The sequence below is a fragment of the Oncorhynchus mykiss genome, chromosome 16, assembly GCF_057628025.1.
Source record: "Oncorhynchus mykiss isolate SJ-2025 chromosome 16, ASM5762802v1, whole genome shotgun sequence".
Classification (NCBI taxonomy): Eukaryota; Metazoa; Chordata; class Actinopteri; order Salmoniformes; family Salmonidae; genus Oncorhynchus; species Oncorhynchus mykiss.
In genome coordinates, this window is record NC_143037.1 from 44,060,944 (window position 1) to 44,075,706 (window position 14,763).

The 14,763-nt window shown below is 49.4% G+C and overlaps 1 protein-coding gene across 32 annotated transcripts in view; it reads left to right on the forward strand.

Annotated features, from left to right (window-relative positions):
- LOC110491992 (retinoic acid receptor gamma-A) overlaps nt 1-14,763 on the forward strand; it is a 76,337-nt gene that overhangs the window by 53,147 nt on the left and 8,427 nt on the right. The window lies entirely within an intron of this gene.

Consider the following 14,763-nt stretch of genomic DNA (forward strand, 5'->3'; position numbering starts at 1 on the left):
CTTTATGTTTAATGCCTGAAATGTGGCACAAGGTCGCAAAGTTCAAGGGGGCCGAATACTTTCGCAAGGCACTGTATGTTGTTTATGAACCAGATTTCGTAGAAGCAGTGATTATGTCTGTCAGCCACAGGACCACAATGGTAGCTCCCACCTCAAGTGACACAGCTAACCCTAACCCCAACCTCAAGTTACACAGCTACACCCCAACCTCAAGTTACACAGCTAACCCCAACCTCAAGTTACACAGCTACACCCCAACCTCAAGTTACACAGCTACACCCCAACCTCAAGTTACACAGCTACACCCCAACCTCAAGTTACACAGCTAACCCCAACCTCAAGTTACACAGCTACACCCCAACCTCAAGTGACACAGCTAACCCTAACCCCAACCTAAAGTTACACAGCTAACCCCAACCTCAAGTTACACAGCTACACCCCAACCTCAAGTAACACAGCTAACCCTAACCTCAAGTGACACAGCTAACCCTAACCCCAACCTCAAGTTACACAGCTACACCCCAACCTCAAGTTACACAGCTAACCCCAACCTCAAGTGACACAGCTAACCATACCCTCAACCTCAAGTTACACAGCTAACCCTAACCTCAACCTCAAGTTTCACAGCTAACCACAACCTCAAGTTACACAGCTAACCCTAACCCCAACCTCAAGTTACATATCTACACCCCAACCTCAAGTGACACAGCCAACCCTAACCCCAACCTCAAGTTACACAGCTAACCCTAACCTCAACCTCAAGTGACACAGCTAACCCTAACCCCAACCTCAAGTTACACAGCTAACCCTAACCCCAACCTCAAGTTACACAGCTAACCCTAACCCCAACCTCAAGTTACACAGCTACACCCCAACCTCAAGTTACACAGCTACACCCCAACGTCAAGTGACACAGCCAACCCTAACCCCAACCTCAAGTTACACAGCTACACCCCAACCTCAAGTTACACAGCTACACCCCAACCTCAAGTTACACAGCTACACCCCAACCTCAAGTTACACAGCTAACCCCAACCTCAAGTTACACAGCTACACCCCAACCTCAAGTGACACAGCTAACCCTAACCCCAACCTCAAGTTACACAGCTAACCCCAACCTCAAGTTACACAGCTAACCCCAACCTCAAGTTACACAGCTACACCCCAACCTCAAGTGACACAGCCAACCCTAACCCCAACCTCAAGTTACACAGCTAACCCCAACCTCAAGTTACACAGCTAACCCCAACCTCAAGTGACACAGCTAACCATACCCTCAACCTCAAGTTACACAGCTAACCCTAACCTCAACCTCAAGTTACACAGTGAACCCCAACCTCAAGTGGCCCAGCTAACCCTAACCTCAACCTCAAGTTACAAAGCTAACCCTAACCTTAACCTACACAGCTAACCCCAACCTCAAGTGACACAGCTAACCCTAACCTCAAGTTACACAGCTAACCCTAACCTCAACCTCAAGTGACACAGCTAACCCTAACCTCAACCTCAAGTTACACAGCTAACCCTAACCTCAACCTCAAGTGAATTAAAACGTTTGGGTCCCAGAGTCTCCTACCCACATAGTCTGAACCGACAGGGAATATGTTGCCAAATGGTATCACATTCCTGACATTGTGCACTATTTCTGCGATAGTGCTGCATGTGCACTATATAGGGAATAGGTAATAGGCTGCCATTTGGTACCCAGCCCCATGGCTCACACAGTATGAGGATGGAAGGAAGGTGAGGGCTTTCAAAGAGCTTAGATTCAATGGTTTGCGAATCAATGTGGTGCTAAGGAAAGTCAAGGACTTATTTCCATTGTGGTCCTCAAAATGCTTTCACAAACAGTATGGTTGGTTGGTGGGCACAAAGGAAGTGTCTCTCGCTGCCACCAATCCCTGTTGGCATTGTGCTTGTTTACGGTTAGCAGTGTTTGCCTGCGAGGCACTTTCCCCACTCTGCTGAGGCGTGGGCAATGGGCTTCCGGGCTGGGGTGTGTGTGTGTGTGTGTGTGTGTGTGTGCTTGCTTGCGTGCAACTGTGTATGTGTGTGTGTGTGTGTGCTTGCGTGCAACTGTGTATGTGTGTGTGTTTGTCCGTCTGGAATCATGTGTGAGCTCAGTGTGAAGGGAGAGGTTCTGTTACCAGCGTGTTATTGACTGACGGCTTGGCTCCACCGTTGCTAGGGCCCACTGTTATGAGAGGCTCAGGCCAGACACGGAGAGAATGAGAGCGAGAGGAGATGGAGGGAGACTCCACTCTGTGTGAATGGGTTGTGTTTACGCAGCAGACACACAGTGGTTAGAATGTATTTATTCCCATTATCTTAGCAGAGTGTTGGAGAGTGACTGGGGCTTTGGTTGGGCTGGACTGGGGAGGGGCACCCCATGTACTGTGCCATATAGCCACTCTGCCATCTCTGCGGTGTGTGTGTGTTTTGGAAGTATGGTCACTGATGAAGAACGGCCATGTGTTGTCATGCGTATCTGCGTTAAAAAGGTGTGCCTTTCAGTACTTCAGAAGGCATGTGCGTTGGTGTGTGTGTGTGTGTGCATGCGTGCGTGCGTGTGCATCTGTGCGTGTGCCTTGGCCCAGTACCACAGCCCAGTCTCTGCGGTCCCCTAGGAACTCTGTCTGTGTCTGTCAGTTTGAAGCCAACAACAGAACTTTACGTGCCCTGGCTCAATCCTCTCACTCCTCTACTGGAAACATCCATCTTTTTGAATGGAAGTGTGCTGTAGTCAGCTTGTCAACAAGTGGCTATCAGACAGCTAGCTTTCACTTTGGAGTTATAAACCGGATTCACGCTCTATTTAGGAAAGCTGTGTTGGTTCAAAATAAAACGCTATTGTGGTTCAACTTGTTAATGGGGCAGTTCTTCGTCTCAAGGTGACTCACGGGTGTTACTTCAGGTAGCCTGGTCCCAGATCTGTTTTGTGCTGTTTAGCCAACTCGTGTTCTATGGTCTTGTCACTGGCTACACGGCACAAACCGATCTGAGACCTGGCTAGATCAGGTCTGACTTTTTAACCAGTGGACCTCTGCAGACAGAGTGAGGTGTTCTCAGCTCTGTCATCATATAGAGTCATTGTCTGAATCTCCCCACCCGTAGTGAACGTTGGGCAACCCCTTCCCTTAGTCAATTGGTTGCCAAGCTAAAGTGAAAAGTAAGAGCCTCACGTACACAAACACGTCATTTCTCTATTTTCTCTTGCTCAAAGCAGAAGTTTCTCAGGCTGTGTTTTGCCATCTGAAGTGACTGGTGCCAGGATCAGTCAGGCCAACTGCATGCAGGGGAAAGTCAAAACACTACTTAGGTTGCGTCTTAACTGGCACCCTATTCCCTATATAGTGCACTACTTTTGGCTAGGGCCCATAGGGGCCCTGGTCAAACGTAGTGCACTGTATAGGGAACAGGGTGCAATTTAAGACGCAACTTTATTCTCAGTACCAAAACGTACAGATTGCTACCACTCTCTCGCAAACACAAATCATGTTGACAGCAGTCTCTCTCTGTCTTTGACAGCAGCAGTTTTAGTCAGACAGAGACAAAAAAAAAGATACATACACAATCGGTCAAAAGTTTGTAACACCTACTTATTCAAGGGTTTTTATTTATTTGGACTATTTTCTACATTGTAGAATAAGAGTGAATACATCAAAACTATGAAATAAAACATATGGAATCATGTACAACCCAAAAAGTGTGACATAAATCTATTTTAGATTGGAGATTCTTCAAAAAGCCATCCTTTGCCTTGATGACAGCTTTGCACACTCTTGGCATTCTCTCAACCAGATTCACGAGGTAATCACCTGGAATGCATTTCAATTAACAGGTGTGCCTTCTTCAAAGTTAATTTGTGGAATTTCTTTCCTTCTTAATGTGTTTGAGCCAATCAGTTATGTTGTGACAAGGTAGGGGGTGGAAGCCAGAAGATAGCCCTATTTGGTAAAAGACCAAGTCCATATTATGGCAAGAACAGCTCAAATAAGCATAATTCCATATGTGTTATTTCATAGTTTTGATGTCTTCACTATTATTCTACAATGTAGAGAATAGTAAAAATGCAGAAAAACCCTTGAATGAGTAGGCGTTCTAAAACCTTTTGACCAGTACTGTATGTACTGAGAATCTGGGCTAAGAACAGTGTAAAGTCGCTCTGTATACGAGCGACTGCTCAATGACCAAAAATGTCATTGTAATGTAAGCAGAGCTGTTAGAGTAGCCTGGTTCCAGGTCTGTTTGTGCTGTATAGCCCAACTCATATAGTATGACAGTGACCTCAGGAGATCGGAAGTCCAGCACACACAAAATAAATCTGGGACTAGGCTAAATGTTAAAGTGTGATCTACCCCAAACAGGGCAGGGTTTCTGAAATGTTGTCGGTAGTTGTGGAGCCATGAGTAGTACTGTTGTTGTTTACATTGTCCTCTTTTTTCCCCTCACGTCCTGCCACGGTGGGCTACTTCTACTTTTCAGGTTTCTATTGTTGTGTGGAGGAAGCAATAGCAATCGAATGAGCTGCAGTAGCGCTAGTTGCAGTGCCCGAGACAGACAGACAGACAGACAGACAGACAGACAGACAGGTGAGAGGTAGCACTACAGGTGGTGAGAGGAAGGCTAGGCGGACAGACGACGGCCCAGGGATAGCATTTTTTTTTCTCAACAGTCTGGAGACGAATGTCTCCTGTCCCCACCACCAGACAGACACGGTGGGTTCAAATAACATTTGTTTCCTTCCAAACGCTGTCAGTCTGTCTGAGTAATAGATGAGGCCTGTACCACTGCCAGATCTGGGTTACTGTAGGCAGCAGTCACTGAAGAAGACTGCTCTCTTTCATGGTGCTAGTGGCCAGATGAACAGTCGGCTGGTGCTCACCACAGGATGCAGGGGGAGATTATCTGCACATTTGGACTTGTCTGTCTGCTTCCTCCTGCTCCTGCCTTCAGAATAGCCTGTTACACTGCAGGATTACATCTGATTCATTTCTGAGACGTTCCTTTTGGAAAATGACCACTTCTGTTTGTTCCCCCCTCTTCTCTTGGGCCCTCTCCTCCGCAGGTCTTTCTTTAGGCCGCCCCGGGGGCTTGAAGGGGGCCGCCGGTGTTGGTGGGTAGTTTGGCTGTTTGAAAGCTCGGTGTGGTTTGACAGGCTGGTCTGGTGGTGGGATGCAGGAACGGAAAGGGAGTTAACTCTGTGCCAAATGTTAGCTGTTGGCTTGGCTGGCTCCATCAAGGCCCAGAAATCAAAAGTGTCTTTTTATGAGGTGTTGTAAAGAAGAAAGGCTGGTTTGAAGGAGTGCGCCGCTCTGCGCCTGTCTCAGACTGAAACGCCACGGAGACACAAGCGGTTACCGGTCCCACCTGCTGCCTGCCTGCCTGCCTTCCTGCTCTGGTTTGGGCTGCCCACCTTGTCTGGCTGTTTGAAGTTTCAACGTTTATTTTACAGGACACAGCAGGTGTAAAACAGTACAGTGAAATCTTTCCCAAACAACGCAGTATTTAATGTCAAGGTAAGAGGGAATAATATCAATAAAATACAATGAGTAATATAGGAGGGAACCATAGGAGGTACGCTGCTGTATATGCAGGGTCAGTACCAGGAGCATACTTACAATCTGCAGGTACCCATACAACATTATAGAACTCAGAACGTCAGGTCTACATGTCAGAAAACCCACTTATGCAATATTTGCATTTGTGGAACGGGGACTGGTGCTTCTTCATGTACATGGCAATGCCATAGAGTGCTTTTCTCTCTCTCTCTCTCTCTCTCTCTCTCTCTCTCTCTCTCTCTCTCTCTCGCTCTCTCTCTCAGACAGTGTGCATACACACATATGTCTGCGTGTGTGTTTCGTGACTTGGTGCTGGTTATGACAGCGAGGTGAAAAGTCCTGTGGGGTGGGTTAAGTTGGTGGGTTCACTGCTCTGTCTGTCTACATTGGTGTTTCCTCTCCTCTTCTCCCCCTCTCCCTTCGTCTCCTCTCCTCTCCCTCTGCTCTCCCTCTCCTTCATCTCCTCCCCTCCTCGCCCTCTCCTGCCTTCCACCACCTCGCCCTCTCTTTCCTCTTCTCTCCCTCTCCCTTCCTCTCCCTCTGCTCTCCCTCTCCTTCATCTCCTCTCCCTCTCCTCCCCTCCTCGCCCTCTCCCTTCTCTTCTCTCCCTCTCCTCCCCTCCTCTTCTCTCCCTCTCCTCCCCTCCTCTCCCTCTCCCCTTCTCCCTCTCCTCTCCTCCCCTCCACCACCTCGCACTCTCCTTCCTCTTCTCTTCCTCTCCTCCTCTCCCTCTCCTCATCTCATCCTCTCATCTCCTCTCCTCCTCTCCTCCCCTCTGAGTGCTGAACCAGTCCCTCTGCAGTTGTATTTATCATAGGCCTGGAAGGGTCCAGACAAGCTGTAAAAGGGACACTTTCCCAGTTGAAAGGTACACAGTGATTCAAGAGAGCTTACAGCAATAGAGCTTGACCAGTAAAAGTCATCAGGATGATTGGCAACGTTGCAACCTGTCTTGACCACAGGGGTATAGAGCTGGTAGTGTCAGTAGAAGGAAGAGTTTAGCCCAGGGTTGGTACATGAGCTGTCAACCCATGTAAAAAGCAATGACGCCACAGGGGGAGACGATAAAGAACTGCATCAGAGCCTCCGGAAGAAGGGAGTGCGACAAAAAAAAGAGGAAGGAAACGTGTATGGTGCTGAAGGGCCTTACACAAGAGGGGTGGCAGGAAGAGGTGGGCAGAGAGACCGAGGGAGGGAGAGACAGACAGAGAGAGAGACAGACAGAGAGAGAGAGAGAGAGACAGAGGGAGGGAGAGACAGAAAGAGAGAGAGGTGGCACTATACTGGCACGACAAACAAATGGAGGGATGCCACTCTCTCTGTCCCCTATGTTGTGGCACAGGCTCGTTCTGGGGTCACCGTGATACAGTGGAGTAGTAGAAACACCCATCAGGGTTTAGGTGCCCCACTGTTCCACAAGCTCTTCTCAATCTGGTGCCCTTCTGTCAGTCTGTCAGGCCACTCTGTCTCCTCTACACAGACACAACTGTCCGTCGCTCCCTCGCACACTGCCTCACACATACGTGCACAGTACACCCTTACGGGGGGGAACGGGAACACGTTCTCTTGTAGTCACATGTTCCATTCCATGTGAAGTCATGTGACTTTCCACATGTGAAATCATGTGGTTTTTCTGTAAGGGCACACAGACAAAGCACAAAACGCACACACGCACACACACAGTACACGCACACACACAGTATACACACACACACACAGTACACACACACACAGTATACACACACACACACAGTACACACACACACAGTATACACACACACAGTACACACACACAGTATACACACACACACACAGTACACACACACACACACACACAGTACACACACACACACACAGTACACGCACACACACAGTATACACACACACACACACACACAGTATACACACACACACACAGTACACGCACACACACAGTATACACACACACACACACACACAGTATACACACACACACACAGTACACACACACACACACACACACAGTACACACACACACACACAGTACACGCACACACACAGTATACACACACACACACAGTACACACACACACACACACACAGTACACACACACACACACAGTACACACACACACACAGTACACACACACACACAGTACACGCACACACACAGTATACACACACACACACAGTACACACGCACACACACAGTACACGCACACACACAGTATACACACACACACACAGTACACACACACACACACAGTACACACACACACACACAGTACACACACACACACACACACACACAGCGTTCAGAAAGTCTCGGCCAATCTCATCTCACTCTCTGGCCTCTGACAGTGACATGCAAGGGAAATAAAACACAGCTGTGGGTTCTTTAATGAAGTTAGAGATGTGGCCATCGGTGGAATGTAACAGTCTACAGTAAACACGGCCAATACAAAGAGCGATAAACAGCGTCACAACTAGCACATACAAGCACCGCGGCACTTCAGAGCAGTACAGTGTGTGGAAGCCGAGAGCAGAGGAGTGTAGCCTGCAGAGACTGGGCAGAGCCACTGGCTGGAAGAGTGCCCACTCTGAATTCAAAGTCCGCAGTTCTATTCGCATACAGGCTAACACACACACACACACACACACACACACACACACACACACACACACACACACACACACACACACACACACACACACCCTCACTCACTCACATGCCAAGACTCTCTGGAACAGTGTCCCAGTGAAGACTCAATCATACCCACAGTCACGTAGACCACATCGACAGGCAGTCTATTGTGAAAGAAAAGTTGTTCCTCTGCCAGGGTGTCATATGCTAGCCTAGCTGCTCGGTTAAAATGAGGGTTGTGCAACAACACAAAACGCCTGAGGCACTAGAGCTGGGCGATATGGACAGAGAGCCATACCAGAATAATGAGAAATACAATGATATGTTTATAATGTTCATTTGCACCAGTTAAGCTACTTTCGTATATTACCATACCCTTACAACTACTACTACTGCTAGGAATGTTGTAACTATCAAATGTACCGTCAGTAATAGCCTGTATTAGCAGACTTATTTCATTTCTCACTTATCGTGATTATCGATACCAGTTCACTGCCCTCGATAAATGGTTGGCGCGGTCAGTGTTGATAATTTCCGGTTTATCGTCCCAGCTCTATGAGGCACACAGTCAACAGTCAAGCCTTTGCTCTGCTCACAATTCAATTGTTATTGCACCCACTCTCCTCTCCTCTTCACTCCACTCCTCCTCTCCTCTCCACCACTCCCCTCTCCCCTCCACTCCTCTCCTTGCCTCTCCACTTCTCCCCTCTCCACTCCTCCTCTCTCCACTCCTCTCCACTTCTCTCCTTGCCTCTCCTCTCCTTGCCTCTCCTCTCCACTCCAGTCCTCTCCACTCCTCCCCTCTCCACTCCTCTCCACTCCTCCCCTCTCCACTCCCCTCTCCTCCTCTCTCCACTTCACTCCTTGCCTCTCCACTCCTCCTCTCTCCACTCTACTCCGCTCCTCGCCTCTCCACTCCTCTCCTTGCCTCTCCACTCCTCTCCTTGCCTCTCCACTCCTCTCCTTGCCTCTCCACTCCTCTCCTTGCCTCTCCACTCCTCTCCACTCCACTCCTCTCCACTCCTCCCCTCTCCACTCCCCTCTCCTCCTCTCTCCACTTCACTCCTTGCCTCTCCACTCCTCCTCTCTCCACTCTACTCCGCTCCTCGCCTCTCCACTCCTCTCCTTGCCTCTCCACTCCTCTCCACTCCTCTCCTTGCCTCTCCACTCCTCTCCACTCCTCTCCACTCCTCTCCTCTCCACTCCTCTCCACTCCTCTCCTTGCCTCTCCACTCCACTCCACTCCACTCCTTGCCTCTCCACTCCACTCCTCTCCTCTCCTTGCCTCTCCTCTCCACTCCACTTCTCTCCTTGCCTCTCCTCTCCTTGCCTCTCCTCTCCACTCCAGTCCTCTCCACTCCTCGCCTCTCCACTCCTCTCCACTCCTCTCCTTGCCTCTCCACTCCTCTCCTTGCCTCTCCACTCCTCTCCTTGCCTCTCCACTCCTCTCCACTCCTCTCCTTGCCTCGCCACTCCTCTCCTTGCCTCGCCACTCCTCTCCTTTCCTCTCCACTCCGCTCCACTCCTCTCCTTGCCTCTCCACTCCTCTCCTTGCCTCTCCACTCCTCTCCACTCCTCTCCTTGCCTCTCCACTCCACTACACTCCTCTCCTTGCCTCTCCACTCCACTCCTCTCCTCTCCTTGCCTCTCCTCTCCACTCCTCTCCTTGCCTCACCACTCCTCTCCTTGCCTCTCCACTCCGCTCCTCGCCTCTCCACTCCTCTCCACTCCTCTCCTTGCCTCTCCACTCCTCTCCACTCCTCTCCTTGCCTCTCCACTCCACTACACTCCTCTCCTTGCCTCTCCACTCCACTCCTCTCCTCTCCTTGCCTCTCCACTCCACTCCACTCCACTCCACTCCACTCCACTCCACTCAGACAAAACAAAAGACAGGTTTTGAAAATCTCCAGAAAGCCCCTTCTCTTTTGTTCTCTGTTTGTCCTCCCTTCATTCTCTCCTTCTTCTATTGGATCGGTTCAACATCAAGGGAAGTCAATTGGCCCAGTTGATGTTGACCTAGAATTGAATGTAAATGACCTTCAGCTAAACGGCTATTTCTGTCTAGTGCACTTACATTTCACGTCTAATGAGGTGCAGTGATAGGATGTTACTGATGTAACTCCGCAGATGGAGGGGGGTGTGTGTACGTGCATGCTTGTGTGTGTGTGCACTGTGCACGCGTGCCTACGTGTGTGTGTGTGTGTGTGTGTGTGTGTGTGTGTGTGTGTGTGTGTGTGTGAGACTGGGGATTAGTGTAGGCCAGGCCAGTGCAGCTGGGCCACTTGTGTACAGAGGCCATTGAAAGAGAGGGATTAGAGGTAAACTGATACTTAGCAGGAAATGAGCAGTGGCTACTCATAACTCAACTATACCCTCCTCTCTTCTCTTCTCCTCCCCTCTGTCACCCCTTACACATAGCCCCCACCCACCACCTACCACCCACCTCTCGTCCATCACCAGCCTGCAGCCCTCCAGAGGGGGATTGTCATGCAAATTGAGGTCCAGGCTTCAGCACTGATAAGAGGGCCTCTCATTTCAGAAGCATTTGTTTTCTAAACAGAGATGAGCTGGGTTTGGGGGACAGGGGTAGACATGAAAAGACAGGGGAAGGGGCTCAGGGGGGTTGATTGATCATTAAATGTGGGACTGCTTTCTTGGGGTGGGGTAAATGTGGAGCGGTATTTGGATAGGTGTGTGTTTGCGGGTGTGTGTGAGTGTGCATGCGTGTGTGTGAGAGAGAGAGAGAGAGAGAGAAAAGGAGTCGTATTCTGTTTTACCACGGCAGCAAGCAGTTCTGTCTCTGTCCTAGTTTATCTTTCTCTCTCTGACTTCATCCCCCTTCTCTCTCTCTCTCGCTGCCCCCCCCCCCCCCTCTCTTGTTCCACCTCTCCGCCACTCAGACGGTGTCAGTCAGCAACGGACCGTATCCATTTCTAGACCCCACACAGGAGTTGTCCTTTTCAAAAGACTCGTCAACACATGGCCCGTTTACTGCTGTTATTATTGCATGAACACACAGGTTCCTGGGACGTTCTGCGCGGTTCCACTCGTTCCCTGTGTTTGATACATTCAGGGCCACGAGGATAGCTGCAGCTCCACTGCTGCAGAAACAATGTGCATAACCAACGCCACCCTATCCCCTATTTAGTGCACAGCGTTTGACCTCGGCCCATTTCTGACCTGGGTCAAGAGTACTGCACTATATAGGGAATATGAGTCCAGACACAGTCACTTCTTTTCAAAGTGGTTAGAGTAGAGGGTGATTTGTTACTTTAGTATTGGGATTAAGATTTACCTCAAGATGTTTCTGAGAAGGAATTTAGGCTGTGGACAATGATTATCCCTAGTAGTAGTAGTAGCAGTAGTAACAGTAGCAGAGTTACAGTGGCAGCAGCAGTAGCAGTAGTAACAGTAGCAGAGTTACAGTGGCAGTAGCAGTAGTAACAGTAGCAGAGTTACAGTGGCAGTAGTAGTAGTAACAGTAGCAGAGTTACAGTGGCAGCAGCAGTAGTAACAGTAGCAGAGTTACAGTGGCAGCAGCAGTAGCAGTAGTAACAGTAGCAGAGTTACAGTGGCAGTAGTAGTAGTAACAGTAGCAGAGTTACAGTGGCAGCAGCAGTAGTAACAGTAGCAGAGTTACAGTGGCAGCAGCAGTAGTAACAGTAGCAGAGTTACAGTGGCAGCAGCAGTAGTAACAGTAGCAGAGTTACAGTGGCAGCAGCAGTAGTAACAGTAGCAGAGTTACAGTGGCAGTAGCAGTAGTAACAGTAGCAGAGTTACAGTGGCAGCAGCAGTAGTAACAGTAGCAGAGTTACAGTGGCAGCAGCAGTAGCAGTAGTAACAGTAGCAGAGTTACAGTGGCAGAAGCAGTAGTAACAGTAGCAGAGTTACAGTGGCAGCAGCAGTAACAGTAGTAACAGTAGCAGAGTTACAGTGGCAGCAGCAGTAGCAGTAGTAACAGTAGCAGAGTTACAGTGGCAGCAGCAGTAGCAGTAGTAACAGTAGCAGAGTTACAGTGGCAGTAGCAGTAGTAACAGTAGCAGAGTTACAGTGGCAGCAGCAGTAGTAACAGTAGCAGAGTTACAGTGGCAGCAGCAGTAGTAACAGTAGCAGAGTTACAGTGGCAGCAGCAGTAGTAGTAGTAACAGTAGCAGAGTTACAGTGGCAGCAGCAGTAGCAGTAGTAACAGTAGCAGAGTTACAGTGGCAGCAGCAGTAGCAGTAGTAACAGTAGCAGAGTTACAGTGGCAGCAGCAGTAGCAGTAGTAACAGTAGCAGAGTTACAGTGGCAGCAGCAGTAGCAGTAGTAACAGTAGCAGAGTTACAGTGGCAGCAGCAGTAGCAGTAGTAACAGTAGCAGAGTTACAGTGGCAGTAGCAGTAGCAGTAGTAACAGTAGCAGAGTTACAGTGGCAGCAGCAGTAGCAGTAGTAACAGTAGCAGAGTTACAGTGGCAGCAGCAGTAGCAGTAGTAACAGTAGCAGAGTTACAGTGGCAGCAGCAGTAACAGTAGTAACAGTAGCAGAGTTACAGTGGCAGCAGCAGTAGCAGTAGTAACAGTAGCAGAGTTACAGTGGCAGCAGCAGTAGCAGTAGTAACAGTAGCAGAGTTACAGTGGCAGTAGCAGTAGTAACAGTAGCAGAGTTACAGTGGCAGCAGCAGTAGTAACAGTAGCAGAGTTACAGTGGCAGCAGCAGTAGCAGTAGTAACAGTAGCAGAGTTACAGTGGCAGTAGTAGTAGTAACAGTAGCAGAGTTACAGTGGCAGCAGCAGTAGTAACAGTAGCAGAGTTACAGTGGCAGCAGCAGTAGCAGTAGTAACAGTAGCAGAGTTACAGTGGCAGTAGTAGTAGTAACAGTAGCAGAGTTACAGTGGCAGTAGCAGTAGTAACAGTAGCAGAGTTACAGTGGCAGCAGCAGTAGTAACAGTAGCAGAGTTACAGTGGCAGCAGCAGTAGCAGTAGTAACAGTAGCAGAGTTACAGTGGCAGTAGCAGTAGTAACAGTAGCAGAGTTACAGTGGCAGCAGCAGTAGTAACAGTAGCAGAGTTACAGTGGCAGCAGCAGTAGCAGTAGTAACAGTAGCAGAGTTACAGTGGCAGCAGCAGCAGCAGTAGTAACAGTAGCAGAGTTACAGTGGCAGTAGCAGTAGTAACAGTAGCAGAGTTACAGTGGCAGCAGCAGTAGTAACAGTAGCAGAGTTACAGTGGCAGCAGCAGTAGCAGTAGTAACAGTAGCAGAGTTGCAGCAGCAGTAGCTAACAGCCGTAGCAGTAATGGTCATCTTGGTATCGAACAAGGCTAGCCCTGAGCGGCAACAACTGTGTCCTCCTCTCACCCCCTCCCTTTTCTGTCCCCTGGCTTTCTCCGTTTTTCTTTAATCACACTCCTCCTTTTATAACCCCTTTTCCCTTCTTTTTGAAGTCCCCACTCTCATAAAAAAGGCAAGCTGGTGGTTTGGGTATGAGGGAAAGGGGGAGAGGAGGGAAGGGGGACTGGAGGAGGGGGGATTGTAGGTTAAATGTAAGCTAGCCCTGTGGTTTCCATTGAAGGTGTTAGGGGGAGGCGGGAGGCAGTAAAAGTTAGAATTCTAGAGCCTCCCTGTTTTTATTTGATGATTTTCTCTGCTGTTTTTCACGGGCCTGGGTCTACAGCTGGTGGTGTGAATAGCTTGCCCAAGGTGACTGGATCCTAGTAAAGGCCTGGCCAGCAGGGATGGGGCCTCCAGGCCAGCCATGAGACTATCTTTATAGGCCAGCTTATAAGTCTGGGCCTCTATTGAACCCTGACAGGGCCAAGCTGAGGAATTTAGGGCCAGGAAATGAGAGGAATATAGGGTTTGTTTGTCAGGGGGTGGTGGCGTTTTGGAGGCTGGAGCTGGAGAAGTTGGGGAGTTGAAGTTTGAGGGGTGACCAGTGGTGAAAGTTGAAAGAAGTGGTGTTGGGTGGGGGGGAGGTCAACATGTGTGTGCCTGTTACTGAGAGTGTTTGTCAGTGTGTGGCGGTGGCGGCATGTCTGTTGGCGTGTGCGTGCGTGCGTGTGTCTGAGTGTGTCTCTCTTGGGAAGTATGGAATCCAGACGTGGTGTAGCTCAGTGCCAAAAGGAGCATATTTCAAACATAATTCTGTTTCATTTAGCGTAGGAGCATGTGACTCAAGGTACAACTGTGACGTCAGTGGGTATGGCAGTCAGCGTGTGGGACTGGGTTTGAGTCTGCAGTCTGCAGCAGTGGGAGGGGCAGACCGAAGCGGACACCAGTTGTGCATGGACATTTTGCTCTCTCATCTTCCTATACCTTAGCTACCTTGTGGGGAGAGTGGCAGATTTCTCCTGAGGCAAGTGGATGCCAGTCTCAGTGAGTGAGTCACTGTGGAATGAGGGATCCCTAGCTGCAGCCCCGCCCATTCAGCCGCCAGGCCCTATCAGAGACTGAGATCTGTCAATCTAATCAATCACACCTCCACTTATCTGCCTGTTGTAAAATGGTTTGTTTTCTTTACCTCTGTCAATTACAGCCCCTCCCAACTCTAAAACAGACACTGAACTCTGATCTGTGACCTGAGGGCTCAGTGCTGCCCCCTTAG